This window comes from Apus apus, chromosome 2 (assembly GCF_020740795.1).
Source record: "Apus apus isolate bApuApu2 chromosome 2, bApuApu2.pri.cur, whole genome shotgun sequence".
NCBI classification, from domain to species: domain Eukaryota; kingdom Metazoa; phylum Chordata; class Aves; order Apodiformes; family Apodidae; genus Apus; species Apus apus.
The window spans coordinates 140,460,610-140,476,615 of record NC_067283.1 but is presented as its reverse complement, the minus strand read 5'-3'; the positions used below and the strand labels follow the sequence as shown (position 1 = coordinate 140,476,615).

Here is a 16,006-nt window from a genome sequence, read left to right as displayed (position 1 = left end):
TATTCCAAATATAATAACTTCAGAGAGGATTTCAGTTTGTTTGTTTATTAATGTGGCAACAGTAACAATTATCATGGCTGACTTCTACAATTCTTGATCTCAGTGAAAGATGCATTGTGTAAAACATGTAGAAGACATAAAATAGTAAACAACTTCTTTCAAGATCAGGTTCAGTTAAGCAGAAAAAAGAAATAATACATGCTGTGGTTTTCTGCTAGTTTTATGGTAATGAAGCATCACAATACTCATGAAATAGCAATATGGCAAATCTTGTGTTTATTTTGGTTTAAATGTAATTTGTTCACACACAAAAAAAAGAGGATATATATAAAACAAAAAATAACAGTGATGCTCTTCAGTAAACTCTTAGTCTCTTAGCTGGTTCATAAAGCATTATGAGGGTTCTTCGCAACTGACAGAGGCATTTGAACAACAGGTGATACAACAGGTGGTTAGCTAGCCACAATAAAGTCAGTAGAATCTTTTTTTTTTCATATTACCAATACAAAAAACTACCAAACATAAGATAGATGAAAAAAAAAATATTTTTAGAATAAGAAAATATTCTAAATTGGATAATTACATAGTTTTGAAACCAGCAACCTCAGTGTCTGCAAATGGTGCTTGCAAGTTGTATTCCTTACTACTTCAGGGTATAGTAGAACCTCACACAGTAAGTCTCAGCTTTAGCAAATAGTATTTCATAAGTTGAATTAATTAATTCATACTGTCACCTACATAGTTAATTACCTGTATTAGAATATTACCTAATTGTCATTGAGTTTATCAGGCTATTCAACTGAAGTATTTTGAACTAGGTGTCAGTAAAAATAATGTTTAAACAAAACTCTTTAATAATTTTTTGAGAGATAAAACCGATGACAGTTTCAATCACTTGAATAGCTAAATGTGCATTCTGTTAACTTTTCGGTGTGTTTCATGTTTTCAGTCATGAGTTTTGAACAATAACTTTTGTCTGCAAAAGGCTTTGGCTATATTTAAATTATGTAATAAGATTACTGTATATATGGAAATTCACATAGTATCTGTTTGCAAAACATAAAAAATTACAATGTTAATTTAATAATTGCTATGTAAAGTAGCAGATTGAGAACATATTCTTTTCTAGCTTGTAATTTATATTCCCTCAATTAGGCTGATATATTCTTTTATGAAAAAGTATCCCCCACCATATGTTAGGAAAAGTAGATTTTAAATGCTTAATTAGTATAAATTTTTAAATTAGATTTACTGTGGTAATACTTTATATCTCTTTAGACTATAGCTTGAGGTTTAGTTGCAGATACAAATATACATAGAATTATACTTCTAAAACTAAAACCAGGCTCTTGATCTTTCATTCTGGAGAACAAATAGTACAGAATTTGTAAAATTAGTAAAATTAATCTTGGTTGATCTTGATAGTAAGTAGTATTATAAAGTAATATCTTAGATATTTTGTTACTTGACTATTATACCTATTGATTTAAAAAAAACAACCCTCAGACTTTTCTTGTGCTTTGTAACAAAATACCCCTACTTTCTTTTTCTATGTAAAACAATGAGCTAGAATACACGTCAGGTAGTTATCTGCAAGGCAAGACTTGGAATTCTTCATGGAGTGCTAACTTGCTGTCTTCCAGTCAGTTGTCATAATATTTCAGTTGCACCAATTCACTTCTTACAGGCCATTTTCATTTATGTATTGGGAAAAAGATAACATAGATGCCCTTCACGTTTTTTTTTTTCTTATGTCAAGGACTGATCCTGATGTTTGCTGACTTGAATTGAATGAGTGTACTTCTTTTATTGAGAAAGTGAAACTGAAAGGACTAGTTTGAGGATACTATTTTCTCATTTTTTTCTCAACCAAAAACTGAAAATAAATGAGATCTACTGAAATACTCCTTTTTTTCTAAGTGAAAAATTAGGGTTTGAGATATTCATTGGTGAGCTATAGCAATATCATTATGAGATAATTTATCCAGCATATGGAAGTTGAGAGTTAAATATTCCGATTATCAGAATGTGTAAGAGTTTTCTATTGCTTGTCTCTAGGATATTTTTTGTTGGAATGCTTCAGTGTCTTATTTTGCTGTTGGTCACCTTTAATGGAATATTTCAGTATCACCTAGCAGAAAACGGGAATTATTCTCTTGGATGCTGTTATCAAAGATAAATTTGAATGATGATGTAATCACTCATTTTAAAACAAAATAACTCATCTCACTACTCTTATTACTGATAGTGTATTCTTGAGCATTTCAAAACATTTCCTATTTAATTTTCTAAAATGTAAAGGTGACTTAGAATTTTCCATAGTTAAATGAAGTATTGTGTTGTCTAGATCATCACTGTTTCTGATTTCAACCAAATTGTATTTTTCTTTTCCTCTGGATAAATGTAGATACAATGTAAAATGATACATATTGAATTAAATGTATGTTGGTTAAATTGTAGGCAGTTTGTTCTGAAATATATTTCAACATTTCATTGCTTGATATTGCATATTTTGTGAATCACATCAATTGCAGTAAAATAAACAGCTCTTAGATAGCTATGGCTAGCAAAATTAATTTCTCCCTTGCAATGGTGATTTTGCATTTTTCTCCCCAACAAAAATACCCACTTTGCAATAATTTCAAATATTCTTTGGAAGATATTATTCACAGAATCACAGACTCGGAATGGTAGGGGTTGGAAGGGACGTAGAGATCACTGAGTCCAATCCCCCTGCCGGAGCAGGACCACCACAGAATCTAGGGCACACATTTTGTGAAAAATATTTCCCTTAATTTAGATGCAGAAAAAATTAAATCATTTCCAGTTTTGAAAGGCTTTGGCTGAGATACTTGAAACTCTTTTGATCCTTATAATAAGTTCAAGATAGTCTGTTAGCTTAAGACTGTGTTGTGGATTGTATGGGTGAGAAAGAGTAAGATCACTAACGTGGCTTTTTGAGCTGCCGAAATCAGAATTTACTCCAAGTAACTTACTTGTTTCTTAACAATTTGGGTCTGTCCTTGACCTGGGTGCATTCCTGATGAGCTCTGCAGTGGATATGATGTGATCCCATTTGATTTTTTAATACTGCAAACTTAATTTGTTTGCTTGTCTGTATATCACAGCAAAGGACAATGTAATTAACACTTTATTCATTACAATTTTAAAGCAATCTTAATTTCCCTGCAAGAATTTTGTGAAGCCCTTTCTCATCTAAAAACGAAAGTATTATGGTTTATGAACTCTGGAAACTCAAATAAATATATGAGAAATCATGAAGTCCTAAATAAATAATATCAGTGTACAGATTGACCAGTAACTTTAAACACAGTAGATTATCTTTTACATTTTGTAAGAAGATAATTACATTTTAGCGTAAAAGAGTTGCTCTAGTATTGTGCTTGCTGGCTTTTTTTTTTTTTTTCCAATCCAAGCTTAAAGATTCTTGTTACTGAAGCTTTAAAATACTAGAAGTATGTTTAGAAAGCAGTTAATCAAATAATATACAGAGCTTGATAAAGAAACAATGTATTTAATTTTCATAGAGAATCAACTTTTTGTTACTGACAATTTGCCATTAGGTTAAATAAATTTCACAGAGGAAAGAAAAAAAAGTATAAAGTTTTAGTGGTGATGTAGCATATATTGCAGTAGCATCTTAACATAATTAAGAATAGCCATTTTGGATCAGTAAATGTTTATATTTGGAGTTCAGTGTCTGATAGTGGCAGTAGCAGTACCTTAGGGTAGCAGGAAAAACATGTATCGTTTGGTGTTCTTCCCCTTTGTGTAGAGTTTTAGCTTCTGCGGTCAGTGAGTTAGGAACTTCTCAAACTAACATTTGCTTTAAAAGCATGTGTTAAATAACTGTAAATAGATTATTTTGTTGTTGTTAAGTAGAGATTCTTTAAGGGTCATTCCTCAGGATCATCTGGAGAATACCAAATGAGGAATTTTTTTTTGTTTTGGTTTCCTGTTGTTTTTTTTAATCCAAGCAGGCTGTATCAATGAGTTCCCTGTTATCCACATAATCATGTATTCCTTAATTGATGTGTCAGTCATAACTGTCCTCTACAGAAGCCATATTATCCCTTTCCTTGAATTCATCCCTGTATATTCAAATTCTCTTTCTTTTCAGCATGTTGATTAATTTTCTGAAGTAATGAACAATACTAGCCTGTGAATTTCTCGTCACTTCAAAGTAACTTAGCTCTTCACTTTCCTCCCAAGTCCTGGATCTTCAATGTTGTGTGAGGATCTATTTTGCTCAAGATTCCCCTCTCCCTAGGGCTGAATCAGATATTGTTGTTTGATCAATATCTTAAGTTCCACCTCAGTTGACAGTATAAAAAATAATATGTTTGGCTCATCTTTGTTATTCGTAATACAGTCATTGATCACTCTTCCATGAGAGACATTTGCATTTTAATAAAATCACACATTTTCACATGCTTGTAGCCTTTATACCATGTTGAAAAAACATCACCCAGGAGGTTTACAATACACATGGTAACAGCACATTACCTCAGACATTTTGGCCAGCATGAACAGAAAACAATACAACCTAGAACAATGGGGAAAGGCCCAGATAAATTTTCTCCACATGCTACCCAACCTGAATGTTGCCCTTTCACTCTAGAGGAGCCTTAGGTAGTGTTGTCATTCTGCATTCATGGCCTTACACAGTGAGATCATTCCCTGGCACAATTGATTTTAGCTCTATAGTCATCCTGTAATACCTAGAATAAAAAGTCTCTCACTCTCATATTCATCAACAATACTTTTCCTAAAGTGTACATGGCATCTTTTGTGCCATTTTCCATGCCTTTGCTTTTACTTGCAGTTTAATGATGGTGAAAATTCCTATGTCTGACTCTTAATCCCATGCTGCTTCTGCCATGAAAGAACAAAATTACAAACATTTAGTGATTTGTGGAGATTGTAAGCAATATTAGTGAAGAATGTATCAACTAGTGCTAATGAAAAGCTAAATGAGGAAGAGCAGTAATATGATAGTTATTACAGAAAGGGATTGTTTGTTTGTTTGTTTTCAGGGAGTGGCAAAAAGGGTACAGAAGGTGCAGTTAATTCAAGTTAGAAATCTACATCGCATTTTTATATTTCCATTGCAGCTACGATAAAAATTAACCTTCAGGAGACATTTCAAAATTAAGTATACTGGTTTGGGCTGTTAACCTAGAGCAGATGCATGTATTAGCATAGAGGTTCTCAACCATGTCTTTACAACAAAACAGTTATTTGATTTATGCAAACATCCAGTGTCTGAATAGATTAGATTTATATTCAGTCAATGTACTTTATCAAATGATGCTCAAATGTAAGAGGAAACCTCTGCCTAACATAAATGTAGCAGCATGAACAATCATTATTACAAGTACCAATGTAAATAAACATATGTCTGAGAAAAAATCAAAACAGACAAGAGTAGGAGGTGGCCATAAATAGATATTAAAATGGGAGGAAAAACAGCACCTCAGGCATGGTGATTTTTTTTTTAAAAAGCACTTCAAATTAGAAAGCTAGAAGTATAATTTTATTTTTTTTTTTAATTCATGAAGGCTGTTGACAATGCCTTAGGTATTATTACTGTTTTCTCACTAGTTATACAAATTTGTTAAATCTGTGCTTAATGCTCAGAGGCAGGACTACAGAAAATAGTATTTATGAGAAATATGATTCTAATAAGGATGTTAAATGCCCCAGGTGATAGATGTTTTGTAATCTAATACAGTTGAGCTCAAATTTAAAGAATAGTGACAAAATTGATACTGCTTAACACAGACAAAATGCCTTCAGAAGAATGATCCTGTTGTAACCAAATATAAAAAAAGTTCAATTAGTATGACAAACAAAGCGCAGTCATAAAAACCTGCTGAGAAGTGATTAGCAGAGTTGTTTACTGATAGAGGATAGGTTTAATTTTTAAATCGGATTTAACTGAAAAAAAAAATAATATATATTTAAAAAGATGTAACTGCAAAAAGCCAAGTTTTGCAGTGCCTAAGTGCTTCTCCCCTTCTAAACCAGGAAACAGAATATAACAAAGATAATGCTTAACTGTAGAACAGGGTAAGCAGAAAGGAATAGGAGTATTACAAATATAAAAATACTGTGTAGATTGAGTCTTTGATAATCCATGCATTGTGCATTATAGTTTTCATCCTCTTTTTTTCTGAAAGACTGAGAACAGAAATGAAGTGTTTTTCTTGGAAACAAAAGCTTTCCACAGAAACCAGGTATTTCTTTCATTTCGTGTTTGCGTCTGTGGTTTGATTTAGTACATTCAGCATTCCACCTGTGGCATTGCCAGGAGGCCTTTCACAGCAGTCCAAGATCCACAGTGCATTCTGTAGTGTGTAGGGTCAGGCCCAATGGTAGTGTTAGGAGGGGAATTTGTCACAGTGATTTGTGGATGTTAATGACACGTTTTTCATTATTCTGTTCGGTGATTCCATTTGGGAACCATAATTTGAAAAGGATTTTGAAACTGATTTTATATCTGATACTCAAAATGTGACAAACATGAAGATTTGAATCTGAGACAGTAAAAAGGTATACAATCAGATGTTTAATGAGAGATAGAGGGTTCTCTGTGTTATTTTGTGCTATGTGTTCTTGTGTGCTTCTAAAGAAAAAGAAGGCCCTTCTATGGTATTCTGTTCTAGTGATTTTTTTCTGCATTATTTTCTCAGCTTATACTTCAAAGTACAAACATGGCTGAGACATTTCAGGCAGAATAGACACATGTAGCCATGAGTTACATGATTAAAATCTTCACTCTGTCTCTTAACAAGTAAAGAACTTAAAGTCTGTGGTTTTTTGTTGGTTTTTTTTTAAAGACATATTGAGTTACTTTGGAACATGTACAGTAAATAGATTTACTCCTTAAAGGGAGAATCTAACATTAGCAAACTGTCATATCCATGTGTCGTGGTTTTGGGCCCAATGCAACACTCGAAGAATTATGATCAACAGCTCAGTGTCCAAGTGGAGATCTGTGACCAGTGGCCTTCCTCAGGGGTCAGTACTGAGACCAGCACAGTTTAACATCTTTGTTGGTGACATGGACAGTGGGATTGAGTGCACCCTAAACAAGTTTACTGACCATACCAAGCTGTGTGGTGTGGGTGACACACTGGATGGAAGGGTGCCATCCAGGGGGACCTTGACAGGCTTGAGAGGTAGGCTCATGCAAACCACATGAAGTTCAGCAAGTGCAAGGTCCTGCACATGGGTTGGGGTAATCCCAAGCACGAATACAGGCTGGATGGAAAACAGCTTGAGAACAGCCCTGAGAAGGACTTGGTGGTGTTGGTTGATGAGAAGCATGAGCTGGCAACGTGCTCTTGCAGCCCAGGATACGGTTGACTGCAAACAAATGCAAAAAAAACACCACAAAAAGAAGCAAACAAACAAAACCGAAAAATCCCCAAACAAACAAACAAACAAACAAAAAAGAAAAAAAGAAGCCTGGAATCTCTTAACTCAGCAGTTTCTGGGAAAAATACAGATAGGAAGATGTCTTGATAATTTAACAAGGAACACTTTCACTTTGCTTACTCAAGTAGAATATAAGTTTTGATGTGGTCATTTCCTGTTTTCTCAGGATGACAATTCCTGGAGTAGTGAGGGAGGCTGATTGCTATTGTCTTGACTGAACTACCAGTGACTGAACTGGCACATCTTACAACTAAGGCTGAAATAGCCATTTTTTTGTGCTACATGTTTTGTATGGGGGGTAGGGGCAAGTGTGTTAAACAAAGCAGAGGATAACATAAATCTCAAAATAAGGTAGGGAAAAAAAACCCCCAAACCAACCTCCCAACCAAGAAAAAACCTAAAACCAGAATACGGAATTTTTTCATTTGTTGTTCCAGGGTAATTAAAACTTCACACTTCCTTGTCATGTTTTCTCAGTCCCTGCCATGATCTTTCTTTACTTTATTCAGGAAAGTAAGTGATAGGCTATGCAAGAAAAGTAATTCTTGCAGAGATAATCTTCAAGTCACTGTTGTTTCTAGATTCTGTATGAAAACCATTGGTTTGTTTTGTACATAGGGTAAACTATATGCTAAATTCCATATTTTATGTTTCAGGCTGTAACAGCCAAAAGTATGTTTTGAATACATGAATGAAACACTTTACATTCATTATTAAATCCTGACAACAAAATAAAACATTGCTTACATGGGGCCTACAGACTACTCAGAACTTCAGATGCTGCTTCAGATTTTTGTCATTGGCCATCTATTTTAACTGTGAAAATCATTTCAGGTAATTTAGGGTGAAGATTTGCTTGTAAAATGAACCAGTAACTAAAACAAACCATTAGACATCCTATGAACCTGCTAAAGCAATTTATTTATATTAAGGATTCACACAATGTCAAATTAGTGACAGAGCGATTTTTAATAATTACAAGCCATCTAATATGCAGGTGACTGGTCAAAACCCACAGCTCCCAGGTCATGACATAACTGTCAGTAAAAAAGAAAATAAGCCATTCATGTATGCTTACTGTATGTTTATTTCTTCATAAAGTATGTGATGCAAATGAAAAAAACACAAAAATGCAGCAATCAAGAGCTTTGAAAATAAGCCTTGAACAAATCACTTCTTCTCAGATATCCTCCACCTGCAAGTTAAAAAAGTCTATCCAAATAATTGTGCAACTTTCAATAAATATTTTTATGGTATAAGCTTTTAAACTGTTTCTGAAGTTGACAGTTTGAGATGTTTCTAAACAAAATACAATGAATTTTTATTATTTTGAAATCCTGAGGGTAAATTACTCTAAGCATATTTTTAAAATGTAGGGATTTGAAAGTTAAATGTTGTTTCCTTGAGACCTAATTCCTGAATCACATTAGTATTCTGGTATCCTATGTCAAAATAGGTACAATAACACGACAAGCGGTACAGAAAAGGGAAAAAGGATGGAAAGAGATAAAGAAAATCATCTATAGGGAGAAAAATGAAATAAGCTAAAGCTTATAAACCTTGAAAACAATTAAGTGAGAAAGTATATGAAGGTTTTGTGAATATCATATGTCAGGTAAATAAGGAACACTTGTTCTTTATTTCTTACACTAAAACAAATAGGGATATTCAATGATTTATCAGGCAGAAGAATTGAAACCAAAGGTAGAATTTTTTGGTAGCATATGTAATTAAGTTGTAAAAGTCATTGCAATGTGATGTTATAGATTATGTTTTAAAAACATAAATAGATTGAAAAATGAACCAGAAATTCATAAAAAGAAAAATTATCAAAGGTTATTTAACATAAAGGCCTGCTTCAAGGGCTCCATTCAAGAGGCCTGCAGTCTGTAAAATTGCTGGAAATTGTTATGGTGTATGAAGGGATGAATCTCATTTTTGATAGTCACAGTTTCTGAAACTCCTGGTGAATTATCTGCTACTGCATTTTGGGGGCTGAAGATCAGAAGTTTTCAGTTTAAGTTGTAAAAATATTCTGCCATTATTTAAGGCTGTAATATAATCTGCCAAGTGATCATTTAAGGCGCCAGCAAATATGCAATTTAGTATTTCACCTGGTATTACCTAATGTTCAATCATAACAAATGTTAAGATGAGGGCAATACTTTTAATGTAATTTTTTGACTGGTTTAATTTTCCAGCTAATTAGGAATTCTTTTGGACTTTTCTTCTCACTACTAAAAAGCTTATTGATGAAAGATACATGTATATGTTAATTAAGTGAACTCTTAGTCTTTCTTGGCTGCTTCTTGGATCATTATGTTTAAGGTCCAGTAAGTTGCTGGAGCCTTCATATTTCTCAGTCAGCCTTTTCTATACCAAAGCTTTTATTTGACTCAGTAGAATTCTCTCATCCTTGAAGCATATAATATATATTCTGACATCTTTCATGTGGTTGTATAGCACTGCCACACAACTTCTTTTCCTCATTAAGGTTGCAATAACATTTAATTTCTGTTTAGTAGGTGACATCATGTTTTTCAAAACAAACCCCCAACCAACCTTAAACTGAAGCTTTTGACTTTTAAACAAAACTTTAAAATTCTGTATACCTTACAGAATTTGAAGTTCAGTTCCAAAATTCAGGCATCTATCCTTGTTTGTGTTTTGTTTTTTTGGAGGGTGTTTTTCGCTCAGATATTTGTTTGTTTGTTTGTTTTTTTCTACCCCCAAGACAATTAATTATAATAAAGGGAAATTTCCTTAAAAATATGGGAGTATTACAGTGTTGACTGCAATTAAAATATGGTTTAACTCCAGTGGAAGAGAAATGAGAGATTATGGTAACAGCAGCAAAGGCAAACAGTCCTTAGAGTATTACTTTTTCATTCAGTTTTGCATTACAAAGGAATCTGATAGCAAGATCTTCCACAAACTTGTTGATAGATTTATGCTAGCTAGCTGAAAGTTATGTTATTTATACTGAAAATTTTGCTAAGCATGAAACTACAGCTTTGCTAAATGATCTGGAGAAGGTTTTTATTACTGCAGTCTATGCATTAGACATTTATAGCCATACATTGGAATGCTGCCATTTCTCTTAGTCTTAGTGACTTTGGACCAAGTCCCCAAAAACTGTGAAGCAGAGCAACACCCTGTACTATTCTGTTCTAGAAAAACTCGATGCACAGAAATAAAACTTCAGCCCCCAAACTTGTAATTTCTATGATGTTTTGCTGTTTAAAACAAATGCAACTTGAATTAAGTTAAAGCCCAATCTGTTCAGCATTACTATTCCTTACTTTTTGCAAAGCGTCTTACTGATGAAGGAAGAAGGTAAGAAATGAGCCTGGTATTGCAATTGTCTAGTTCAGTTTACACAGTGGTGTCCATAGTACTTGGCAACATACCCTGTGTTGCTGGTGTCTAATTTTCCTTTAGCTACATCCTAAAATATGGGACCTAGATTTAAATTTTAGTGGCTCATAATTGATGACAGGAGTAACTGGTATGGTGTCCAGACTGAAAACCAGTTAATGAAAACCAACTGGGTTGCTGAAGATAATATTTTTTTTTCTTCCATTAAAAAGGATGTAGGAACATACACCCTCAACTGAAGTCTGAGACTAACCCTAAAAGAAATGAGAATTTAGCAGCCAGCTAAAAACATAGGGTATTTTGTAAGGTATTGTATCAAATAGACAAAAAAATAAGAGGATGTAGATGTACTGTATCAAGTAGTAATAATAAGTAGTAATCAATAGTAAGTACAAGGACAACAGACATTAAAAAAATCTACCAGAACAAACTTCAAAAAAGGGTTAAGATATTCTGCAGGAGATCTGGCAGTAAATGGAAGTGAATATATTGAATGCATAATAAGAGACTATACAAAAGAAAGTTATACGTAAGAGAGTATTAAACCTCCTGGTGCGGTCATAAGGTTATACAGATAAAAAATTTTTCGAAATGTGAGAAAAGGACCACATCACTAATGAGTAAAAGCATAAGATAATAAGAAGCTGTGAGCACACGTTAAGAAAGACTATTACAGTTACTGAATTACAGCTATGAAAGGATGTGAGAGGCAATGATGGAGTTCATAAATACAAAAGAATTAGAAAGAAAACAAGGAAAAACAGTGCGCAGGAAATAACAGAGGGAAAAGGACAGGACATCTGGGAGTTGTAAGAAAGCCAGTTAGCTCTAAATCATGGAAAGAAATAATGGAGTAAGTGATGAAAAATTGCTAAACAAAAAATCTAATCCTATTTACTAACTTATTTTTTCATTACAAACTAGCAGAAAAAAAATACTTGGTGTTGTCTCTAAATAGGTTGTGTACTTTGTTGGGAAAATACATACAAAGAATAGTTACTGGTTAGTCTTTGTAATAATTTTGTGTTGCATCTTAGCTGGCTTAGTTCTAGGCTTGGTAACTTTTAATTGTTTTTGCTGCATCTTGGAGAGTGGAATAAGAATTATCCATGAATATCATTAATGACACTATAACTGAAGTATACTTCAAAATGATGCTGGCAACGTAAAGTGAACATGCATACATCACCAAGGTGACATTGACTTCAGGCAAGTGCAAAATGCTGTAGATTAAATGAAGAAGACAAAGGCATAAATATAAAATATGGAGTAAATACCCAGACAGAGGAATAATACCCAGTAAGTATATCAGGAAAACACAAAAAATTAGTCATAACAAACATTAGTGGGCAGTATGTCCTTGTGTGCACTATTCACATAATTGTGTGTGCACGTGCATATGCCTGCTTTAGTGTGTGTGCAAAAGTAAATTCTCACATTAGTCAATATATTGAATGCTTACATGAATTTTATTATTAAGAACTATTTTAATGAACATATGATTTGTGTCTATATAGAAGCCAGAATTCTTTAGTAGGCTGACTTTTCTCACAGTTTTTTGGGGAGAGGGGCAAGCAAAAAAAGTGAGAATTAAGAACAAATTATATTTGCTTCTATCAGAAATGATATTTGCTTTTTATCACAATGAAAAGATTATATTTACCTTTTAAGACATAAACATTCATTTAACATATGTGTTTATTTACAGCTGTAAATTGAAGACTTTTGAATCCAGATGTCAACCAGCATCCGCAGGTCCCTTTCTGCCAGGCAGGTTACCAGCCATTCTTTCCCAAGCCTGTAGCATTGCATGTAGTGACCCAAGTGCAGGACTTCACATTTGTTCTTGTTGAACCTCATGCAACTGTCCTGGGCCCTCATGCAACTGGCCTCAAGCAGATGAACACTCCTAACCAACTTAGTGTCATCTGCAAATTTACTGAGAGTGCATTCAATCCTCTCATCCAGATGACTGACAAAGATATTAAAGAGAGCTTGCCCCAGTACTGAGCTCTGGGGAATACCAGTTGTGACCAGTCACGAACTGCATTTAACTGCAGTCATCACAAGTCTTTGGGCCCTGCCATCTGGCAGGTGTTTACCCAGCAAAGTGTGCACCTGTCCAAGCCATGAGCAGCCAGTTTCTCCGAGAGAATGCTGTTGGAAACTGTGTCAAAAGCTTTACTAAAGTCTTATGTAGACAACATCCACAGCATCTTCCCTCATTTACTAAGTGGGTCACCTTGTCATAGTAGGAGATCAGGTTTGTCAAGCAGCATCTGCCTCTCATGAACCCATGCTGGTTGGTCTTTATAGCCTTGTTGTCCTGCATGTGCCATGTGATGGCACTCAAGATGATCTGCTCCATAACCTTCCCCTGCAGTAAGGTCAGACTGACAGGCCGGTAGTTCCTTGAATCAAGCCTTCTGGCAACATCTTTGTAGTCCCCCTGAGTTGCCTCCTCTTCTTCCAAAGGCCATAAACTCTGTTTTTTTTCCCCAAGTTCCAACCAAAGCTCTCTGTTCAGCTAGGCTTGTCTTCTTCCCTGCTGGCATCTCCTCGCTCATCTTCTGGCACGTGGGGACAGCAAGTTCCTGTGCCTTTAAGATTTCCTTCTTAAAGAGCATCCAGCCTTCTTGATCTCCTTTGCCCTTCAGCACTGCCGCCTAAGGGACTCTTGTCAACCATTATCTAAACAGGCAAAAGTCTGCCCTCCAGAAGTCCAAGGTGGCAGTTCTGCTAACCCCCTTCCTTCTGCAAGAATTGGAAACTCTGTCTCTTCATGACTGCTGTGCCCAAGACGGCCTCCAACCATCACATTGCACACAAGTCCTTTGTTTGCAAACAATAGGTCTGGTGGGGTGGCTTCCCTAGTTGCTTCCCTCACGAACTGTGTCATGGAAGTTCTCTTCAAGACACTCAAGGAGCCTCCTAGATAGTTTTCTGTCTGCTGTATTGTACTCCAGCAGGCATTTTACATCAACATGAGCTGTAGTCTCCCACAAAAACAAGGGCTAGCTATTGTGAGACTTCTTCCAGCTGCTTATAGAATATTTTGTCAGGTGGTCTATAACAGACTCCCACCATAATATCTGGAGGGGTGGCACATCCCTTGTGTCCATCTGCCAATCCATGGAGAGATCTTCCAGCAGAGGGCTGTTCTGGCATAGAGACGTCCCAGCTTCAAGTTGTCCAGCAAAGAGTTGTTCTGGCAGGGAGTTGACTTTGGTGGTGAGTTGTCCCTTCCCATGTCCAGGGTCCCTTCCGGAGCTCAGTCAAAAGGAGAAGGCTATTGAGAGACCTAGGACTGGCTTAGGCTGAGCTGGAATGAGGTTCCAGGGCCCAAGGGCAGAGGGTCATCAGGGTTCTCAGTCAAGGCTAGGAGGGTGCCCTTAGGGTTGTGGAAGTTTGTATCTTAGATTTTTATGGTGGCAAACAACATATTGTCTCTTTATACTTGTTTGTTTGTCTGTGTTTGGTGGGGTTTTGTTGTTGTTGTTTTTTAATGGAATAAAGGATGATAATTTCTTTACATTTGTCAAGCAGTCTGAGATTAATATCCTACAAAATTATTGAGTAAGAAATTTATTAGCTTACAGATACATTGCAGAAGAGGGGAAGGTCATTAAAGATAAATGTAAGCAATTTTAAAAAGTAAAGATGTGATTAATGCAGTTCAACCAGAAGGATACCAGATGTTTGAGATATAGAAGAGAAAAACATTAATTCACCATAAAGTGGAAGCTAACTGAAGTGAATGGTTCTGTGAGTAATCTGCATGGATTTCTGGACAGCAATTATATTTAAATTATGTTTAAATTATGCATAAGAGTAGCCTTTTCTGACACAGTTCAGTATCTACCTTGATATATTTTCAGAGTCAGAAAATAGGAAGTAAGGAACTAACTCTTAAGAAAAAGATCACCCGTAGTTTGAGTCAAGCTGCTTGATTTTTATCTTCTTAACTTTGTATTGATGAGTTGTTCTTTAAAGACATTTCAGGACTTGCACTGTTTTAATATAACCCTCAAAAAAGATGCAGTAACGTAACTGACTCAAGCTTAACATGACAGCATTTTGAATTACTATTCTAATATTAAGGAACAGCTCTGTTAAGATACATTTGCATTTGGATTTAATATCTAACTATGGGTAACTGGAGTGGCATATACTCAGGAAAACTTTCAGATCCTAAAAGTACTTTTTCTAATAAGACCCATGGGGTTGCTAATTGTGCTGCAGAGTGGGAGTAGTTTGACTTACATTTTAAACTTTATCTCCAGTAAGAGTTGCATACCAATTTCCCTTTATGCTGTACAGAAGATTTGATTAGAGTCTTTTACCAGTTTGAATATTGCATACCTGTATGTGCTTTTCATTTTAACTACTGTAGTTGCATGAAGTACTAAGGAGAAAAGTAAAATGAGAATTAGCTGCAATGAGAACTATTGTTTCCTTCCTATTTCCTATGCCTCCAAGTTTTTTTAGTGTGAATCTGGCAATACTGATATTAATGAGTACTCCAATAAATAGGACTTTTCCCTTATTGGGAAGTGGCCACAGGCTTTGTGTTGATCTGACAGGATTGTCCTAGGACTCTTCTGAGGTGTATTGACCTGAACCGGTTTTAGATAGTTTGAGCTCTGACAATTCCCTACTGGTCAAGTGATTACATATATCACAGAATCACAGAATTTTTTGAGTTGGAAAGGACCTTAAAGATCATCAAGTTCCAACTACCCTGCATGGGCAGGGACACCTTCCACTAGAACAGGCTGCTCAGAGCCCCATCCAACCTGCCCTTGAACACCTCCAGGGATGGAGCCCCCACAATATCTCGGGGCAGCCTGTTCCTGTGTCTCACCACCCTTACACTGAAGAATTTATGCCTGATCTCTAATCTAAATTTGACTTATTTCAGCTTAAAACCATTACCCCTCGTCCTCTCACTGCAAGCCCCTGTAAAAAGACCCTCTCCAGCTTTTCTGTAGGCCCCCTTCAGGTACTGGAAGGCCACTATGAGGGCCCCCCAGAGCCTCCTCTTTTTCAGACTGAACAACCCCAACTCCCTCAGCCTGTCCTCATAAGAGAGGTGCTACAGCCTTGGATCATTTTCATGGCCCTTCTCTGGATGTGTTCCAACAGGTCTACATCTTTCCTGTGC

The 16,006-nt window shown here is 35.5% G+C and overlaps 1 protein-coding gene across 1 annotated transcript in view; it reads left to right on the top strand.

Annotated features, from left to right (window-relative positions):
- The window catches only part of CSMD3 (CUB and Sushi multiple domains 3), a 558,931-nt gene that overhangs the window by 181,587 nt on the left and 361,338 nt on the right, over window positions 1-16,006 (top strand). The gene's annotated exons all lie outside the window — the stretch shown is intronic.